The following is an 18217-nucleotide window of genomic DNA, read 5'->3' as shown; positions in this document are numbered from 1 at the left end:
TTGCAAAAATTCTTTTTAGACCTCTGGCGACTCCTAAATAACGTCCCTGCTTCCAAGGATGAAAGGCTAACTAGGCTCATTCATTAGTGGAACATGAGAACTGGTATGCAACGTAGATAACTGCAGAAGGTGCTTTTGTTATCTGAGCTATCAAGCCAGAAAAAGGGTATGTGTTTGAGCTACCCGTTGATTATACGAGGTGGTAAATTCATTTCAGTGGCAGTGTCAAGGCCTCAGCAATGAGCTATTTACTTGTGCACACTGCAAGTCTTTACAGAGGATCATATGGGGGGGCGCAATACATGTCGGAACCAAGGTGCACTGCGAGGGCTCTATGCATGTCTCAGTCAGGGGTGATGTATGCTAGGATCAGAATGTCGATAGTTCAGTGGTGAGAGAGTGGTGCATGGATGCCACAGGGCTGAAATACAGGTACACAATGCTTCATGAGAAAAGGGTAACTTGGAGGAGCTGCCCTAATGTCTCGGCATCGCAATGACAGGGTGTGTGGAAGCTCTGCAGGTGTCCGAGTTCTGGCAAATGCGTCCATACTGCCTCGAGTGGACTGGCCTAGAGGGAACTCTGGAGATTTTACTGTAGGCCTCTGCACCCTGGGCCTCTTGTGTTTGTGGTATTTCTGCATGTTCTCATAGCAAAATGGTTGGACTTGCTGAAAATGTGTAATATGGGGCCGCTTTGAACATTATTTCCAGGGCCTCTTTTGGTTCCCAGTCCACCCCTGCTGGCCCCATGGGAGTTACATTGCCCCATTGGCTGCTAGTTGGACACTAGTTTCCATGAACATTCCTTTGGGCCAACAGGTATAGGGCACCATAAAAATGTGCAACACCCACCCAGACAAAGTCTTCGAAGGTAAACCCTGCCCTACCAATTGACGTGTTGCCACCCCCCATCGAGTGTCAGTCTAGTTGCACCCCTGCCCTCTCGCACTGGGTAGACGTGCGCTTTCGGAATTCCTTTGACTTAACATACATCTAAGTTGTTATTGTTCAGTGGTAATGTGGGTATTTGGTTGTTTAATGAACGCACACAACATGCATTGCTTATTTTAGCTCCAACAGGCAGCTAGAATGGCTTACGTTCTTTACAAGGCTGCTTTGCATTACAATGTCTATAGTGTAGTATGCAATATTGTTGTCTTGAAGCAATGTGATAAATAAGCTGAATGTGCTTAACACGGTAGCCTCCTATGGGAAAATAATTCTTTCGTGCCCTTCACAGCGTTTATTTTTATGCAAAGTGCTTGCTTTGGATTTAAACATTATTATTTTCAGAATAAAATGTGATATTCCGGTGACACTTAAAGGAGACTGGTTTCATCAGTCGTTCCGGGAAGTTAAATTGGAATTCTAATTCTAATTGATGGGAATTGGAGTATAGGACTAAATGGGACATTGCAAAACAGCAAATGCAATGTGTCTGCGTTAGAAAGTAAAAGCGTAATTCGCTGTAAGCAGGATTCGAACCTGCGCGGGGAAACCCCATTGGATTTCGAGTCCAACGCCTTAACCACTCGGCCATCACAGCTTATGTCAACATATATCGTCCTGTCCAGATACGTATCATCACTGCCCAGTGATATAGTAAAGAGTTGTGGAAGGAATTGCAAAAGAAACCGGAAACTGTGGTTACAAAACGCAAGCGCAGTTGAGGTAAGAGGCAGGATTGCCCAACTTGCATAGACGCAGAATGACCAAGAGGAGGAAATGGGTATTTGGGGAACGACCTCAGCTCGGATATCGTGTTCAGGTGTAAAGCCTTGAGCACGCCTCTCACGGCTGCCTCTCACACATGACAAGACTGCTGTTGCGCCTGTACCAGGTTATCTGACTGCATCATTCAAGAGTTTTCAGATCATGTGTTGCTCGGTTCTTTTCCTGCTTTATTAAAATGTGGCAGCCTTCACTGGCAATCCAGTTACCTACCAACATTCTTATTAGGCAATGAACGTGCGCAATAATAAAACTCCCATTCTAGTTTACATCTATGATCTGCGAGTTTGATATGCAAAAAAGAAAGTCTCATTTAAAATAGATATTCAAACTTTCTCAACCCAATACATAACGAAAAACTGGAAGTTTGTATGAAAGCATCTCAGATACACGGCTTTACTAAAGTGTGTGCTCCTTGGCACATACTTCAATCTCACTGGGCAATGCCTACAGACAACAGGGTGTGCCTAAAAGGGACCTATGCCCAAGGTGCTGTGCCGAAACCGGTCCGCGCCAAAAGCACTGTGCCAAAATGTCCGGCTTTGTAACTTAGTGAATACCTGCACTTCTTTTTTTCCATTTAAACCACTACCAGTGTACCCTCCTCAGCTCATTCTCTTTTCCTTTCCACTAGTTCCTTCCTCTAACTTTTCCTTTACCTCTTCCATGTTCTGTGACATGCTCAAACGTCCAGACCTATTTCCTGATGCTCCTTGGATTTAAGGCCTATCAGCTTCTTTCTAACGGAACTTGAACGCCCAACCTTCCCTACACTAGGTTTCTCCTTATCTTCTATTGCAACCTCCTCCTTGTCCAGGTTCTCCTGCTCTTCTATTGCAACCTCCTCCTTGTCCGGGTTCTCCTGCTCTTCTATTGCTAGCCCCTCCTTGTCCGGGTTCTCCTGCTCTTCTATTGCAAGCCCCTCCTTGTCTGGGAGCTCACTTTCCCCATGGCTGTTACACAGTGCTTAAGTGGGATTAGAAATCCTGGAGGGTGTGGGGGCGTGGGGGAGGTCTCCTTAGGGGGTGTGGCCAATGCAGGCCACGCCCCAAGGAAAGCCCTCCCACGCCTAAGGTTAGGGGAGTGCTGGTAACAGAAGTAGGGCTGGCCTGCACTGGCATTATTACCTTTGATGCACTCAGTCACTCCTTTGAAACAAAAGAAGGGGTTGGGTGCACCAAAGGTGTGACACAAGTGTGCCCCAGCTCACACACAGCATGCAGTCCTTTCATCCAAGGAGCCGGTGGCAGGCAACTCTTAAACCACCAGCTCTTTGAATGAAAGGTCACCCTGCTGCTGAGGTCTCTGTTAGGGAGAATTCTCCTTCTAGGGCTAATTTCCCCTCACCTAGTGAATCCCCCAGCAGCTTTGCTGGATTTCTGGAGTTTATTTTTCCACCTGGTAAGAGTGTACATCTTTTTTCCACTCTTACATGTGTTTTGGCCTATGTGTTGTTACTCATTGGGCCTAATTACAAGGATGGTGGTAAGGGTTTACCGGTACCGGTAAGGGTACCAGTGCCGGTAAACCCTTACCGCCTTACTACGAGGTCCCGTTGTGGGACCTTACCTTAACGGCTGGTTTTACCAGCCGTTAAGGTAGGTTTTACCAGCCGTTAAGGACGGGACCCGCAAAGGGACCTTGGAAGTAATTACGGTACCGCAATTACCGCCTTCCCCATTCCCATTGAGCCCTATGGGGGCAAAAATGGGAACGGGGAAGTGCCATGGTGAATGGGGAATTACCGCCCCACCACACCCTGGAATAGGGCGGTAATTCGCCATGGTTACCGGCGTCCGTGTAATGAGGCCCATTGTGTGATCTTGGGCACTGGAGCACCCCACTCCAAGTTCCCCTTTTCTTGTATGGGTTACACGGCACCTTTAGTGTAGTACCCCAGGGTTGTCTTTTAGACTTCCCTCTGACTCCATTTCGCTGGGGCTGACTACTGTCCCCTAGAGAAAGGTAAAGTTGCCATTTACTTTACATGGTCATTTTTACCACAGACCCAGTACACCCCATCTTACATGGAGTACTGGAAAGGGCTAATCGGTACCCATTTTCTGTCTGTACCTCCCTGAGCATTGTTTTGCTCTTTTAACATTTAGACTTGGCTGGTGACAGTGGTATCTACCCTAACTTTTCTACCGCGATTATATTAGATGAACGTGGTACTGTTCTTGGCTATTATATCAGCCTCGAACATAAACCTGCTTGACCAAATCGTCTTTCTTTTTGCTCCGGTTGGGTTTATTCGCCATTTCTTTCTGTTAAAGTCCGTATTGTGTTTTACTTTGCGCGGCAAACTAGGTTTGCCTTCTTTGTTCACCGTCTTTTTGGCGGGCTTCTGCAGAGAAGCCCTCCTCAAGGCGCCTGGGTGTCTAGGTGGGCTGAATGTGAGGGAGGAGTGTAGTCACTCCCTGCACAGGGTATCCTTGGAAACCCAAGTCGCACTTTGCCATGATTGGCTGAGGTGGTTGTCCCGGCTGGACAACCCCCCTGCTGCGTGATTGACAGCCAGGCTGTGTGAATGGGGCTTTTGCGCATAAAAGGCAGGTCTCTTGGGCTAGAAGTCAGAGTCGCCTCTGGAACTACAAGGAACCGAAGAGAAGCGGAGAGAACGACGGCTGCTGCAACGTCCCCGTCCCGGTAAAGTCCTGCTGCAGTCCTGAGCTATCTACCCTTCGACGACTAAGAGAAGATCCAGTCCGGAGTCTTCTTCCCTTGGGCCTGGTGGGGATAACCAGCTCATCTTCTTCAGTCAGAGATCTCTGCTGTGGTTGAAATCGCTGCACACTGCTGTAGTGGTCCGGATAGCCACCTGCTGAGCCTCTCCTGTTTTTAAGGAGCACACATTTTCGTTGTCGCTGTTGCCGGCTTCATCCCTGTGTGGTGCAGACCCCCTTCAGATGTCCTCCTTCACAACGAAGCTCCAGGAATCGTGGGTCTGTGGGAAACCAACAGGAACAACTGCCAGGGCTCCAGCTGCATTGTGGAAGTAAGGTACTGAACCCCTTTTCTTCATCTGCAAGGCTCGTCCTTGTCTTCCCTCCTTCTTATAACTTTTGCTTCCGAACATTGACAAATTCAAGTACTCTTGGGCTATACGGAATCGTGAACTGTCTAACGGTGTGATCTTCGGCACAGGCCTCCGGTGTCATCTAAACCTGGCTCCGACCCTTTGACTTTTGAACTCCTGTGTTTGAGTGTTTCTCGATCCTGTCTGCCTAACCTAAATATTGCCTGTGATTTTTGCCTCCAACTCCCTCTGGGTATCTCAGGTGCTAAGTGTGTTTTTGCCCCGGTATCATTTCATGTCACGGATACGCGTTTATTTAGTTGACCGAACTGTCAAAAAGTGATTGCAACCGTATCCGTGGTATCGTGTTTTGTTCATAACACTGGTTCATTCAAACACAGGGTACTTACCTTGAGACTTACTGTACAAAGTGAATTGGTTAGTTGTAGTATATTTAATGTGTGGTTTTCTTTAAAGTTTAATAGAGGAGTAGTCTTTATAACTGATGGTTTAAAAATAAATGTACTTATATTTTTACCTGAAACCTTGAGTCAGTGCTTGCTTGAGTCACAGTAATTGTGGTCCCTTTATGTAATCTCTGCTACTGTTCATATACTCTTGAGATAAGCCTGGCTGCTCTGCTACTGCTACCACTATAACTTAGTAGTACAGGCTTGTACCAAAGGTAAAACTTGTATTGCCACCTGTTGTCTTAATTGTGTGTAGTGGTCCCTAAGGGCACTGCACAGGATTCTGCCTAACAGTCTCTGTACTCAGAAACAGGAGGAGGGTTGGAGGGTTGTACTGCCCAGCACTCCTTTTGTTTTCGAGTTAAGTCATCAAGCATTAAGTCATGAAGCCCATTGGCTTCATGCTGCGTGATGATTATTTACTCGGAAACAAAAGGAGTGCTGGGCAGCGCGGTGACGTAAGGCGCCAGTAAATAAAGGCCCCGCCACGAGCGAGGCAGTTCCTGCCATGATCCTTACTATGTGTGTGTGCATGATATATTGCTCTCCCCCGGCCGGGCCTTCCACGAGGGGCCTCGCACATTCTCTCTTCCGCTGGCGCACCGGCTAGAGAGAATCCAACACTGGCGACGAGGAACAAACTATGAAAGCATTGCGTGTGTGAGCTACAAATCAGCCTACAAGCCCTCGACACAGGCACATTTTTGGGAACACAGTGGGGGGCCCATCCACCACCCAAAAAAAAAAGAATTACAAAAATGTTTTTCCTTCTGTCTTGCTACCTCATCTTCTCATACAACACACCAACATCCAAAGACTGCTGAACATTGCATGCTCTAAACAGATGTGTACCTGTGGCCTGCCCAAAGACTCATCATCAGACCAGGCGATACTACACCGCAGGCAACAACAGAGGAGAGCCACTGGGTACCTCGACACCCAATCTGCAACAAGATCACAAAGGTGAGGAGTATTCACCGCACATGTACGTCATCTGTGGCAACCCCAATATCAGCACAACATGGCGACTGGCCTGTCCACACCCAGGCCTGGCACGCCGTAGAGAATTGCAGCATCACTATCACCCGCTACACCATCCCTGCGACCGCATGGTGGAACGACAATGGCGTTCGGACCATTCGACCCTTACATCGACCCATTCTGAGTGGGCCCCTGCTGGCTATTGTGGATCCAGAAGTTCGAAATGGCAATGGACTGTAAAGACAGCATAACGCCCAGGAAAATGAGGTCACATCTTCTACTCAACGTGGGTGACGACGTCCTGTGCATTTTCAACTACCTAGTAATCGGAGATGGCTCAGACATCTACCAACTCGCCAAAGACCCTCTCACTTCATGCCACAACTGAACCCGGACTACGAGACTTTCATCTTCTGCACCTCCACCCAGATGGAGGAACAAACACTCAACGCTTATCACACGCGACTCGGAAAACTTGCACTCTCGTGTGAATTTGACAATGTCGAAAAGGAGATAAGACGCCAAAACATCAACGCCATACACTCTGAAAAACTGTGCAGCATGGTGTTGAGCGAAAAAGGCATTTCCTTATCCACAATCCTCGAATATGGGCGTCAAAGAGAACTGATGCACGCGAGGGTGGCACACAGGGGCACCACACTTCAGAAGCTCCAACTGATGCCGACGACAGCGACGATAGCCCAAATCGCTGTTAAGAAGGATTTCTGAACTCTGACCTGTAGGGGCAGAGGGTCAGAAGGCCAGCCTAGTTTCTTGGAACAGGGTAACCTCTAGACAAGCCAGACCAATCAGGGTAGCTATGGCAGGCGGTCAAGACTAAGACTAAAGAGGGTTGAGGGTGACTGAAAGACCTCAATGAGCACTCAAAGCAAGGGCACTTACAAATTACTCCAGACAGGTGTTATATTAAAAATATATACACATTTATTACAAGGCCTTTGTAAAATAGACCATAGCAAAGAATCACAGTAACATTAGAATAAACCAATACATCAATATCAACACAATATATATATACAAGACCACTGGGGTCTCAGGGGTTAAAAGCATGAAATAGGTAGACCACCTAGATGGGGAGGAAAACAGGCAGTGCAAATAATCTTTAGACCCAGTTCCACATCGAGAATACACCTATCTTAAGAGGCAGTCCAAGCCCTACAAAGAGAGGAACCTTATGCTCAATAGTACATGCACGCGCTTGTGCCAATGGACAAAATACGGTCTCTTCAAGGGTCTCTAGCAGGTCAGGCAGGTGGATAAGGCGATGAAGAACAAGTTCCCACTATTCAAACAGGACCTCCACTTAAGGGCAGAGGCAGTTGGAGAGTTCGGGATAGAGTCGCTATTTCACAATAGCTGTGGAAAAGAAAGGGGCCCTCAGGGGCCACTTCGTGTGTAAAAATGGGCTCCTGCGCTAGAGGCCACCAGTTGGGATAAGGATTACTCACCGGTCCCCGACGCAGGCAGATCCAAACTTCGCCAGTACAGTCCACTTCGCTGGCAGCGTCGAATGCGACAATCAGGACGTCTAGACACCGGTAGTTTCCGAGATGCAGTGAAGATTCCCAAACGGGACAGTGACGATTTCTCTGCACAGGGTAGAGGAATCGGCACAGTTGCACTGCAGCAGGCTTCAGGGTCAAGGGGGACCCAAATGCAACGAACTTGCACAGGTCGTTGCCACAGCAGGGCAACACGGCAACTGCGTTTACTCTGGTCCGGGTACACTCGTCTCACTTCAGACCAGGGAACGCCAAGTGTACGAAATTCGGTGTGAGGGTGCCGTGGACACAGAGCTATCAGTATGCCAAGTTTCGAGGGCCTCCTCGAAACGGTGGCGGTGACAGAGCAAACATCCCGTGTAAGCTGGTCAGCCCACTGCTTGGCCCAGGGACACTTCCGAAGAGGCTTACTTGCAGGGTTTGATGAAGGTGCCAAGAATAGTTGGTCCCACTATTCCAATGGGTCGAAGTGTCTTCACAGACCTTCTAGGACGATCAGATGCAGAGGGGTCCCACAGGACGACAGCGGGCTCAGGGTGCCAAACCTTCCAGCAGGTCACCAGCGGTTCCTCGACTCGTCTTCTTGTTGTAGGATACTTGGCTCCTTGTCGTTTGTTCGTATGAACTCAGGAGATCGACCTGGTGGTGGTGTTTTCAGCCTCCTCTTATCCAAAGTTCCCTTCGCACCAAAACGGAGAGGACCCAATGGGAGATCTGCTCACAAACACTCACTCCATACGTGGACCAATCACAGATCACAGTGGTCCCAGGCATTCAGGGCACTCTAGACTCTCTGGCACCCAGGATGTGTATTGGGAACAGACATCCCAGGGCACATTCTGGAGGCACACACACAAGGCATGCAGAAGCCCACAAAAGCATTGGGTTTCGCGGGAAAGTGCACGACCAAATAAGGACTAATCCGAGCCGACTCGACCTGGGGAAGGTGAAGGGGCAAAATGGCCAAAAGACAGGACAAAGAACCTCGTGGCATGGCCATTTTGGAGCCAGGCCACCTATTTGTGCCAAACGCGGTTAAACGTGGTTAACATGGCAAGAAAGGGTTACAAATATATGTAAACGAAAGCTGCCACCAGTCCTGACCATGACACATCTGCACAGTTCATAAAAAGTCCAGCGAGAGTTTCTAGGGCCTTTAAAAATGACTAGCGACCCAAGTGTGCTGTAAGGTAAGTTACATTGCACACTTGTTACATGTTGCAACATGAGGAAAGGACTAAGGGAAACAAAATCTCCCAGTACTGACTGTCTTAAGGGCATGTCAGTTTCCCCATAAAAAGTGAGCGAAAGCCCAGAGAAGTGCAGATGAGGGCTGGGCTTCTCTGGCAAAGTCTAGTCACAGGTGTTTAAACAGCAGCAAAATGTTTGGGGGTTGACACATGGAGGAAAAATTAAATTCAAATGTGAAATCTTTCCTAACAATCGCCAACCGCCAAAAGCTGAGAGAAGACCCCAACGACACAAACAACTCACCTCAGTGGCAGCCAAGAATTCCAGGGCCTACAGAATGTGGATGGTGCAGAGGCGTGCGTCATGGAAGACGGAATTGCCCAGCACAAGGAACCACGTGCGGAGCATGTGGCCGGAAGGACCACTACGCAGGAGTCTGTAGATCATCAGGGCGAACACAACACCCCCAGCCACAACAAGACAAAGGAATCCCTAAGAGAAAGAAACAAGCCAAAGCCCACTGTGTCGAAACTGCCAACTCATCTACCGACGAAGCAGGTGATGATGACGGTGACATAATGAAAGATGCAGAAAATGGACAAATGAGAAGGGGGAGAAACGTCTACCTAGTCTCGGCACTCGAACACAGAGGTATAGATTCAGCGAAGAGGCAAAGAAGACAAAAATGCCTAGTGGCCCTACAGGGCCAAGAGACACAAATGACAATTGACACTGGGGCATCAGTAAATGTCATGCCGGCAACTATGTTCCAAAAACTACGCCCCCGTCTTGGCCTAAAGCCAACAGACACGCTATTATTCGCCTACGGGTGCAAGACCCCACTACCAGTGGAGGGACACGTCAGGACAACACTCAGCAGAGGTGACCGAGTGCTACAATCAAAGGTATACGTCATCAACGCAGGCATCGAATGCCTACTTACTGGGGATGCAGCAGAAGACCTGGCACTAATCTGTTTCATCTGTGATGTAACAGACCCAACAGACATCACCAGCTTCCTTGAGAAGTAACCGGGCCTCCGCAAAGGCATTGGATGCCTGAAAGGAAAACGTATGAAGCTCCACATCGACAAATTGGTACAGCCCCAAGCAGTGCGTCACAGAAGAACCCCATTCCACATGAGGGACCAAGACGAAAAGGAGCTGCGAGAACTTGAAAAGGCAGGAATCATAGATGGAGTAACTGGGCCGACACCATGGGTATCACCCATGATGGTGACAAAGAAGCCGAAGTAACCGGGGAAGGTGAGGATCTGCATCGTCATGCGCCTTCCAAAAACAGCAATCAAGTGGGAACGGCACATCACCCCCACACTCGATGAAATTATTACATACCTTGTGGGGTCGAAGGTGTTCTCCAAAGTTGATCTCAACGCTGGATACCATCAATTAAAACTGCATTTTGACTCCAGATATATCACTTGTAGTCCAAGAAACAAGATGGGTGTGTCACACACAACTAAACTGCCGCTCACTATGGATCTCATCCGAGATTAGAACATGTACAGACGCAGTTTGGTAAACTTATGCTAATTTGGTCAAACATAAATTATTCATATCACTGTTCGTTATTCTCCTTGTTTGCACAGTATCGTTGGTATTAGTATTCCAAAATAGTGAAGGGATCACAGTCAAATTGGGTGTATATTTAGAAAAGAGAGTGTTTTTATTTCTGCTAATGCATTTCGGGGATATCTTTCCCCTTCTTCAGGGCCGTACTCTCATATACATTAGTCTGGAGTTGAAATCCCTCAGGTGGGAAATTCTCAAAGCTAACCATTTGGCAGCTGACTGTGGACAGTCTTCCTGAATGGTAGTCAGGCACGGAGGCCGCAGGGCTTACCATCCACCGGGAAAAGTGCGAATTCATGAAAGAAGAGATTACTTTTTTCGGATACGTGTTCAACAGCACGGGGGTGTCAGCCGACCCACAAAAGGTTGCGGACATCAAGGAAGCCTCTCCCCCAACCACACCCACACCCACAGAGGTACGCAGCTTCCTGGGGATGGCGACATACTGCGGGAGGTTCATCCCCAACCTGGCAACAATGTTCGAGCCGCTCAGAGAACTCGCAAAATCCAACACAAAATGGGCTTGGAGCCCCGACTGCCAGGAGGCATTCGAGCGGATCAAAACATCCCTCTCAGCCGAGACAACAATGGCCTACTACGACCTCACACTGTCAACAAAACGATACGTCGACGCGATCCTCGTTCAATTTGCCCGGACAGGAGGGACAAAGCCAATTCCCTATGCATCCCACGCCCTGACTCCAACCGAACACCGATACCTACACATAGAGAAAGAAGCTATTGCAGTACTGTGGAGCTACAGCCATTTCCACATATATCTATATGGACGGAAATTCAGGACCTACACAGACCACAAGCCCCTCATCCCAATATTCACCGGATCCTCTTTGCACCCCCGGTCAGAATAGGGAAGTGGCCGCTACACCGACAACAATACAAATTTGAGTTAACCTACCAACCAGGAACCAGCAACCCGGCGGACTTCCTATCCAGGCACCCGAGGGATGCCACGTCAGGGGAAGTGAATGTGGCAGAAGAAACCGAGGAGCACATATGCCAGGTCATGCACACTATGAAAACCAAAGCGGTCAACATTGAGGACATCGTAGAAGCCACGCAAACCGACCCCTGCAGTGACCTAATCAAAGACTCCATCATATCAGGCGAGTGGAAATCCATCCTCCGCAATGTACACAACTGCACACCCGAAGCCAGAGACTTCCTCACAGGCATGTTATCGGTACGACAAGACCTGTCGGTCACCAGCGAAGGACTAATCCTGAGAGGGGCATGGATCGTGATCCTCAACAGTCTACAAGACAGAATCATGGCGTTGGCCCATGAAGGCCACCAAGGTATGGTCAGGACTAAAGCCAGAATCCGACACAGAGTGTGGTTCCCACACATCGACACCAAGGTGGAATAACTCATAGCACCCTGCCTCCCGTGTCAGATCACAAGTGCACCACCGAACCCATACAAGCGGCAGAGCGGGGGTCCTCAAGATGGGACGCAATCAGCATTGACTTTTGCATGGTCTAGGAAGGCACGTCTCTTCTAGTAGCTATCGATGTCCATTCAAGATTCCCGGAGGTGGAAATTGTGTCATCCACATCAGCAGATATGGTGATATCGGCCCTCGAAAAGATGTTCACCACCAATGGTGTGCCACGATGCATTAGAAGTGATAATGGACCGCCTTTCCAGGGTACGGAGATCAAAAAGTACCTGGATGATCTGAACATTCAAAACCACCACTTCACGCCGAGATGGCCACAAGCTAACAGCGATGTAGAGAGGTTCATGCGAACTATCAACAAGGTGCTACGCCTACCATGGGGCACACTCCAGCCCCTGGAGGGTGGACCTGTACTGATTCCTAAGAAACTATCGAGTGACACCCCACAGCACCACAGGGCTACCACCGGCAGACATCATGTATAGGACAGAGATAAACTCATCCATTCCACACCACCCAAGCAGGGGCACAGACACCTATGACAGCAATCACACCCATCGTAGGAGAATAACTGCAAACGAGCGCATGAGCATCAGGAAGCATGCATGGGAATCAAAACACCAAGTCGGTGACCAGGTGTTGGTGGTGCGAAACCCGATGAAAAGCAAAGTTGATACACAGTATGATTTGGTCCCCTGGACTGTACCTCGAAGACAGGGAACGATGGTAACGGCAGCACAAGGGCATCGCCTGATCACCAGGAATGCCTCATGGTTCAAGAGGGTGCCACGACAAATGGGGACCAGCAGCTCTCGGAGGAAGCAGGTCCGCCGCTGGAGGACGAGAATCACCAACCCGAGGGAGAGTCGACTTTAAGGCACGAAGCAGACGAACCACCTGATGGACCGGATGAGGCGTCTCCAAATGAGGAAGGTGAGCCACAACAGGACACAGGTCTGGGGACGGCCCCTAGACGAGGGCATTATGCCTTAAGGACAGCACTGAGAGCCCCCGAAAGGTTAAAAGACTATGGGGCTGATTCATGGAATTATTTGCGCTGAAAAATGGGGATTTGTGCGCCCTTCATTCCCGAAAATCCCCATTTGTTAAACAGGGATTTGTGGGCAGAATGGCGCACAAATCCCTGTTTTTCAGTGCAAATAATTCCATGAATCAGCCCCTATGAGTGGTAAAATGACACTGGAGGGAGGGCAAATCTGTGCTGGACTAGAGGGCACAGTAGAGATAAGTTGTTTTGGTTAACACAGTTACGTATAGTATGCATTGTTGCAAGTTGTTGGAAAAAAGGAGGAATGTTATGTACGCCTTACGTCCCGCGAGCGCAGTGACGTAAGGCGCCAGTAAATAAATGCCCCCGGACTGCCACGAGCGAGGCAGTTCCGGGCATGATCCTTACTACGTGTGTGTGCATGATTTATTGCTCTCCCGCAGCCGGGCCTTCCACGCGAGGCTTCGCACATTCTCTCTTCTGCCGGTGCACCGGCAAGAGAGAATCCAACAACCTCCTCCTGTTTCTGAATACAGAGGGCCTCATTACGACTTTGGAGGTAGCCATGCCCTTAATATGGCTGCCTCGGATTCCCTGAATGGGGAAATACCCGGCCTCTCCGAGTATGGAGGGCCTGGTATTTCCTCCTTCAGGGAACCCGTGCCCGGTCCTTCCCCATTCCCATTGAGCCCTAATAGGGCTCAATGGGAATGGGGAGGGAGCTAACAACGGGCCTATTACGAACGGGCCCGTTGTTAGCTCCCTGGTCCCCTCGCGGGACCCGCTATGGACGTCTGGAAAAACCAGACGTCGAGAGCGGTTTCCACGAGGGGACCCCGTAATAGTGCAGAGTGGGTTTAACGGCGCCGTTAAACCCATTCTGCACTTCTCGTAATGAGGCCCAGAGACATCAAGCAGCCGTGTAGGTAGCACTGCACGTTTACACATGCTGCTTGCAGGTGTCAGTACTTCCGAGGTCCTGACACCTGCATGCAGACTGAGTAACTACAGAGCTTCAGCTACACAGGCTGCCTCACAGAGGTTTTTGGCACGGCTGGGGTTCGTTGGGGGTGGGCACCGGCAAGGCTTTTTGGCAACTGCCGGGGCTCGGCCCAGGCTAGCCCTGGGGCACTTAAAGGCCTGCTGTTACATCCCAGCACCACATCACTCCTCTTCTCTTCCTTATTTCATAGATTAACTCCTCCTTCATCTGTTCCTCTCTACTTCTTTCAATCTCTAGTTCCACCTTTTCCCTCTGCCATATGCTGTTCTCCTTCAACTTTTCCTCAATTCTCCTGATCGTCCCACTTCCAGCTACTACCTTCTATTCTACCACCACTACTGACTTTTCCCCGCCTGTTCCTTCATTCGCATGAAGTTCCCCCTCTTCCCCTCCTCTTTCACTTCCACCTATTCCTCTTTATTTCCCAATCAACTTTTCTTTCTTCCGAACCATCTTTTCCCAGCCTCCTACTGTCTCCCTTTTCAGTTATCCTCCAGAACTCCCCCTCTCCAACTCCTGCACCATCTCAAAACTCCCCCTTCTGGCCTCCTGGTTCATAAAGGGACATAGCACTGCCTGCGGAGATGGCACTGCTACACCTTCTTCAGGTGGAAAACTGTTTTCCCTTATCGGGATTGGTTCTCTGACTGGAATGTACAACTAAGGAAGCAACATATGGGAAAGTTGCATATTTGGAAACGTTAGTTTAAACAAGTATGAAAAAAACAACAACTATGCAATACCGATATAGTCGGTGTTTAGAAGACGTTAATGTCATAAAACAGAATGAGCACAAAAGTCTCCCTTTTTGAGAAAAGGCAAGCGTGCATTACAAAGTGCGTCTATCTAAGAGAGCCCGGTGAAAGTAGAAATCCAAGGAATGGGTGAAAAAAATGGTATATGCATTAGATATTTTTAAAAGCGCACAACAATAAAACTGTTGGCAGCGGTGGGATTCGAACCCACGCCTCCAGAGAGACTGGAGCCTAAATCCAGCGCCTTAGACCGCTCGGCCACGCTACCACACAGTTCTATAAACATTTCATTTAACACACAAAGGACAGCTGCAGTTCTGTACTCGATGTACTTCTAGTGAAAGCCAATTTTGTGCGCGGCTGAACTATATTTGTCAGTTTAAGCCTGCATTCAAAGAAAGGTTGGTCTATGGAAGGCTTCCCCAACCGCCGCCTATTTTATCCCACACCTACTACTAGCCTACTAAGAGACACTGCATCCCGCGTCGCAGGATATACAAAGAGGTGGGACCATAAAGACCGCAGGGCACGCACGGTCACGACAGAGGAGACTATCACTTCGTCGCGGGATGTCAATGGAGATGTAACTTGCAGATTTATTGCCGGGCATCCATTTGCACCTTTAGGCTCTTGGGGCGTGCCTGCATATGGGCACGTATGGTGCTCAGCTTCCTTCATCGCAAATCTGAGTGAGGCCATGGGAGCCTTTATATTCCCTCCCAGTTTAACCCAGGGGAAGACAAACTCATCCATTCAGTAATAATAAGCAGCGCTCAGATACCTGAAGTTTCGTAGCAAGGGTTAGTCGCACTATTCAAGTGCTGAATTATATCTGGCCTGGTGAGCAAGACGACACGAAGCAGACCAGGGTCGAGCATCTGGTCCGCTCAGAGAAACTTCAGGGTATTAAACATGTTATAAATAACTCATCATTTTATATACCAAGGGTATTAATTTAATGGGAGCAGTGTGTCGGCTTTCAGGGACCCCCCCTGGATTTATCTGATTTGGCCGCGGGGTAAAGGTTCATGAGGTGCCCAGGTCAGTTACTGATCTGTCGAGGTGGATCTGCAAGAGGGGACCCCCACAAGGCAGTTTGGCCAGGTTTGAGACATGGTGGGGTACCGCATCACTGCAAGGTCTGGTAGTTGTAAGGGCCTTGAAGCAGGGGAGAGGGCCCGGGCTACCCATTGAGCTGCAGAAGGGAACAGGAAGGATATGAATACATGCTCAACTTGTTAGAGATTGGGCACTGGGGCCGATCAGTTACAAAACCCAGGGGCGCCAGGCGTATTAACATAGCGCATGGGTACAAATGAGAGGGAGGAGATGTTTAGAGATGTATGGGGGCTTGGGCTGGAGCAGCTTAGCAGGAAAGAAAGGAAAGACGGAGCTAGAAAGGCACGGAAGCTCACAATATGCTGGGAAAAGTGGTCTGCAAGGTGGCCATCTGGTGATGTCACAGGGGTTAGCAACATCATCCACTGGGTGTTGGTCATTACCCGGCGGCCTCCAACCACTGTGTGTTTATTACAGAAGAGGTGCAGAAGCTAAAAGGATAGGATGGAAGCACTCTACCGGTTTGAAGAGGACCAACGTTTTTTGAGCAGAGGACTGCACCTAGTGCACTGGGGTTGAATTATCGAAGGTGTTCACAGTTTGTAGGCATAAATACTGGCCGGAACGGCTATTGGGAAGCAGAGATATTCACAGTGGTAAGCGCATTCTGCATGGGTGGCTAGGCCCAGGGGGAAAAACCTTACCGCATTACAATTGCAGTACTGGGTCACAGGTTTTCGCAGGATGCTGGTTTCCATGTAGAACTGGTTAATTGGAGTGAGCGCTCCCTTTTGACATCTGTGCAGAACCTGCACACAGGTTCACATCCTGGCAGGGCCAAACGCAGCCTTTCGGGATAATGAGCAATACCCAGAGGCAGGAGGGTTCCTAGCCCTGTAAAAAGGCTGAATTATTATCTCACTTGGAGAGCAAGAGGGCACCAAGCAGTTCAGGGTCAAATGCTGAGACGGCTCGGTGAAACTTCTGGGTATTATGCAGGTGATAAGTAACCCAGCACATCATATACCAGGGTATTCAATTACCCTGGAGTAGATTCGGGTAGGGAGAGGGGCCGTACATGATAAGTAAACTGGAAAGGGGGAGCCGCTCTTTTTAAAATCCAGAAGGTGGTGCTTACATGACAAGTAAAAATTCGGCGGACAAGGGGGCAATTATGCAGAGGTAAAATGCGAAGAAAGGACCAAAAAACGGGCTTCACCCGTCAAGAACGGCGCTCCCCCAGTCGGTAACTCCTGCAAGGGCAGGCAGAGCAAGGTTAAGTTGGTGGGGGAGCATTACTCGAATAAATGGGAGAAGAATTTCTATGGGTGGAGTATGTCGGGAAAAGTGACCACAGAGGGGGTAAACTAGGAGCCGGTGGTTTGAGTTCTTGCAAGGAAAAGTGGTAGGGGCTGAAGGTTTCCCAGACCAGGTACAACGTTGTCGTAAGTGAGGCACCTGGTTGAATATGCAAAAGAGCAGGTGCATTGTTCAAGCAGGGGGCATGAAACATTTTACAAAAATTGGGCGCAAAGTGCACTAAGCTCCTGGATAGGTGGTTCGCAGAGCATACAGGGGCTGAGGTAGGGGCTGAAGGTTCCCCAGAAGAGGCACAACATGGTCAAAGTGAAGCCCCTGGTTGAAGTTACAAAAGAGTGAATGCACCGGCCAACAGGGAGCATGGTAAAGTTTACAAAACTGGGGCAAAAAGTGCACTAATCTCCTGGAGAGTTGTTTCACAGAGCGGGCTTGGGCTGATTAACGCAAATTCCCCAGAGTACGAACTAGGGGAAGGCAGATAGTTGTCAGCAAAGGGTTTGGAGCTCCTTGGTTGGAAGTCAGTACAAAACTCTTGGAAAGGTAAAATGAGGAAAGGGGGGAGCCACGGTGGACGGTAACCCACCTGTGGCGTGGCAGTGTTTGGGCGACCAAGCACAAGAGACGGACTTTGAATGAGCCAGGAGAAAGCCGGAAGGGTCTTCGCTCTTTTCAGACCAGCGCCTCTTGGGAGCCTAAACGCCAGGGGCGTCTGGTGGTAACAATAAGGGCTCAGCTTCCCCCAAAGAAACGACGCTCTCCCCACCCAAGAACACCTGCAAGGGCAGGCGAGGCACAGACACGAAGGGTTGGGAGAGTTGTGCCTACGGAGGACTTTGTGGAAAGAAAGCGGGAAGCTGGTTGTTGGACACGGAGCAGTTGCCGCATCTTCAGAACTATTTTCACTAATGTGTACAGTGTTTTTTATGATGTTGTGAAAATAAATCTGCGGCCTTTTTATGCCAAAAAGAAGACAAGTCTCATCCTGCACATTTTTTGGGGGACAAAGAATGGGCATGTACAATGTTATTGTTGCAAAATGGACAGATACACGGGTTATAGAAACAAAATAATAATACAGAAATAAAGACCGCAGTGCAAGCACGGGCATGACAGAAACCAAAAAAGAAATAAAAGCACACAAT

At 49.1% G+C, this 18217-nt stretch overlaps 2 non-coding genes across 2 annotated transcripts; both read right to left on the bottom strand.

Moving 5' to 3' along the window:
- Positions 1-1466: 1466 nt before the first annotated feature.
- TRNAS-CGA (transfer RNA serine (anticodon CGA)) lies at positions 1467-1548 on the bottom strand. The gene has a single exon. It is a non-coding gene; the product is annotated as a tRNA-Ser (tRNA).
- Positions 1549-14882: 13334 nt separating this feature from the next.
- On the bottom strand, positions 14883-14964 carry TRNAL-UAG (transfer RNA leucine (anticodon UAG)). The gene has a single exon. It is a non-coding gene; the product is annotated as a tRNA-Leu (tRNA).
- Between the last annotated feature and the right edge of the window lie 3253 nt (positions 14965-18217).

The sequence above is a fragment of the Ambystoma mexicanum genome, chromosome 1p, assembly GCF_040938575.1.
Source record: "Ambystoma mexicanum isolate Mex_15411 chromosome 1p, UKY_AmexF1_1, whole genome shotgun sequence".
In the NCBI taxonomy this organism is placed as follows: domain Eukaryota; kingdom Metazoa; phylum Chordata; class Amphibia; order Caudata; family Ambystomatidae; genus Ambystoma; species Ambystoma mexicanum.
This window is presented reverse-complemented; position numbering and strand designations above follow the sequence as displayed.